Raw genomic sequence first — 3,878 nt, 5'->3', positions numbered from 1 at the left:
TGCTGAAACTGAGACGATGCTTGTTGCACAGATTGCGCTCTATTGTTACTTTGTAATTGAAGCTGTCGTTGTTCTTCATGTTGTTGTGCAGCAGGCTTTCGTGTCCTCAAACCATTTAAAGATAATATTATATGCTTCTCAAGCTGACGTATTTTGTCTTCATCGAACCCTTGTGGAAGACCCCCCTTTGTTGCATGAAGACATGCCTCAATTTGTTGTAGTTTTTTTTTTTTTTGAAAACTGATTGACCTTTTCCAACTGCTCAGGTCGCAAAGGCTTTTGAGAATTCTCTATAAGAAAGTTCTTTGCTTCTTTTATTTTAGGTAGATATGTCTCCTTTAAGCTTTGTAGCTTCTGATATATCATCTCTAGCTGGTCCTCAGCACCTATTGTTCGCTGTTCAGTTTGACCCGATAAATCAATAGAAGTTGAAGAAACATTCTGAAGCCCTCTTTTCTGTGAAGGCTGATAATACTGTTCAGGTGTGTTCTGCTGCTGTAACAAGCTATCTGATGTTTGAAGCCTGTGTTGCACCTGGTGATCGTTTGAATGCGGTTGCTGCAACAATGACTGTTGCTGCAATTGTTGGGTTTCAGACTGCAAATGGAAACGAAGTTGTTGGGGCTTTTGCAACTGATGTTGGGATTCCTGGCTTTTTGACTGTAATAATGCTTGTGAAGCCTGCGTTGTCTCATGTATATTACTAGAATTTGGATGCTGAAAAACTTGTTGCATATGATGTTCCAGCTGTTTATTTGGAACATTAATTTGTTTTGCCATATGTTGATGCTGTGAATGCAGAACTGACTGTTGATATGTGACCTGTTGTTGTTGTATAACAGAATGTTGCACTGACTACTACTGCCTGCAAACAGGTTGTTGATACTGATCAAAAGCAAACAGGGGAACTAACTGCCCAATAAACTGATGTGATTGTTGAACAGATTGGCACGTTTACTGATTTATTTTTCGGAAAATCTGGATTACTTTGTCATTAATAGCTTACAGTTCTGGTTGCCTAACGTTTTTGCAAAAGAGGGAGGTTGTATATGAAAGTTCATCTAGCTAAAGTCCTAACAGACAATGAGTACTGTCAGATTTATTACTGGATGCATGATTTAAATTGGCTTTAGCACCACCTTAGTTCAATAAATTTAAATCCTTAACAAACTTAAAAGGTCCGAAAGTTGAACCGGCTCTGATACCAGATGTAGTAACTGTGAACTATTTTAATGACTTTTCCTTATAAACAGAATAAGAAAAGAATAGATGCAGAGACAGTAAACTTTTCGGAATTACATATCATGATCCTGTAACAAAATTTCCTAAATTTTATAAATTTAATTAACAGAACAGAATCAATGAAAGTACTTACCTGTAGTCTTATGGTCGGTGAAGCCTCAACTGCTCCTTCGGTCGGTGAGGTGAAGCCTCAACTGCTCCTCCTTCAGTTACCAAAAGACCGAAACCACGCAGCCAAATTGAGCAAACCTTGCTACTCAATCCAGTAAACTTCTCAAGCAAAGCCCACTGTTTCCCCCGTGCCCAGAAACCTTAGAACAAGTTAGGTCTTCCTGATCATCAACAAACTTTGTGTATCAGTTTTTCTCCTCCTCCTTCCTCCCCCCTTGCCTCCAACCATTGCTTCCTTCTTATAAATTTCCATTACCGACCTCCTCCATCATCGTGTCTCAATTATTATACGTGTCGATTTTTTTTATAAATCAAATATGATTTGATCTTATCTGCATATCTTAATTTTGAATTAAAGTTTATTTATTAATTTTAATTTATTTAATTTTTAATTTAATTAATTTTATTTAATTCCATAAATATTACTTTACTATTAGTGGGTCATTACAGGCAATACCTCCACCCCTCCTAGTGGGACCTGAGTTAATGCTCTTTCATGGAACCTTATTGAATCTTAATTGTATTGAAGTTTTTTTTCATCACGTGGCCATTTTGGTAACAATACTAGATGCAACATAAACACTTGTCCATATAGTATAACATGTGCATCAGTATATACATAAAATAAACAATTTTTGTATAGCTCATACATGTTGTTATCTCTAGTACAACATATTTGGTCATGTCCTGCTTATGTTATCGGCTTTCATATTGAAATTGTAATCATTCTTTTATTTTTATCTCATTAATTATATCGATATGCATAAATGAAGCAAAATTTATAATATCTTAATTCTTATCATAATTCATGATTAAATTTTATAGAAAGATTAATCAAATATTAAACTTTACTTTGGTATCTATAATTTAGTAAGATTAATTTGAACAACATATTCCATCTTGGTATCCACGTACCAGTAGAATTAAGCAGATAACATATCATAAAAATTCACGTTTATATGGGATCATTCCAAAATGGTTTTGAGTATCTAATTTAAAGTAAAGTAAATATATACAAAATATGACTTAAAGTTCTTGAAAGTTAACACAAGTTGGGGTATTTTTGACATATTATTTCTGTATCTTCCCAAGTAGCCGATCCAGGGCTATACTTGTCCCACTGGACTTTAACTTGGTCTACCAGATGATTCCTGAGCTGTCGAACCCTACGTTCTAGTATACGTAATGGTTCAACCGATATGATTCCCTTGTCCGATACTTGCAGTTCCTTCCATTGAAGGTTATGAGATTTGTCAGCTATGTAATGTCTTAATATAGATACATGAAATACATTATGAACTTTATGCAAGTGAGGTGGCAGTTGAAGACGATAGGCAACAAGTACAACTCTTTCCATGACTTTAAATGGTCCGATAAATCGGGGTGACAACTTTCTCCCTTTTTCGAATCGGATAGTACTTGTTGACCACTACGTGTCAACTTCCCATAGCGGTACACCCCCTTTTTTCACAAAAGGGATAGCGCGTAATCGACATGTCCGTGCCATTCGACAGTCATCGTCGACTTGATCATATTATGTTGTAAACCTAGTCTGCATGTGCGAATTGTAAATAATCTTAGCAGATATGAGTCGTGTATGTAAATTGCCTAGGTGGACCTAATTTCCTAGTGATAATCTACATTCCAGAAAGTTTTTTGTCTCACCGATCTATGATCGGCAGAGTTTTCCTTCAGCCTAACCCCAAAGCCGGAATGGATTTTGTCATTAGAATCTTAGGAGAATCCTAGTGTGTTAATCTGCTAGATTATAGTTGTGTCGTAGAACTGGGTGGTTTATGAGGGTCTATGTCAAATGGGTTCTCCCCTTTGAGATGTAAAGTTGTAAAAGTCATGATGTAAAGTGTCTTGAGGGTTAGAAAATGTTTTAATCCCCTCGTAAGTCCTAAGTCCTAGGTCCTAGGTGATTTTTCCAAAGGCTAAGTTCGAGGATCCATTTAAAAATAAATTAAAAATTAAAAAAATAACTGAAAAATAAAAATTAAAAAAATAATAAAAAATAATAAAATTTATATAAAAAAAAAGAAAAATAAATAAATAAATAAATAAAAATAATAAAATAAAGAAAAAACCTAAAAAATAAAATAATAATATTTTTGAGTAAATAAATGCAGAATTTCAATTTTTAATGCATTAAAAAATTCGATGGATGAGATTAAGAGATGTCTTGATCCTCGTCGACGGTCGAGATCATTTTGACGTGGATCACTCGAACTAGCCGTTGGGAATTTTTCCTTTAAATAGGGTGCTACGGGTCATTTGAGATCAGATTCGATCTGTGAGTCTCGGCTGAAGAAGCTCTCTTGTAAACTTTTTCTGGTGCTAATAAAGAAAGACTTTGGGGTTGAAATCTTGCTGGTGTTACTCTCTTGAAGTGTTGTGAGCTATTTTATTTTCTGCATATTTTAATTTTCAGCCATTAAGTAACAGCTTATTGTAGAGTATAG

The sequence above is a fragment of the Pinus tabuliformis genome, chromosome 7, assembly GCF_031772625.1.
Source record: "Pinus tabuliformis cultivar Carrire ecotype Pingquan chromosome 7, CPIR1, whole genome shotgun sequence".
Classification (NCBI taxonomy): Eukaryota; Viridiplantae; Streptophyta; class Pinopsida; order Pinales; family Pinaceae; genus Pinus; species Pinus tabuliformis.
This window is presented reverse-complemented; position numbering follows the sequence as displayed.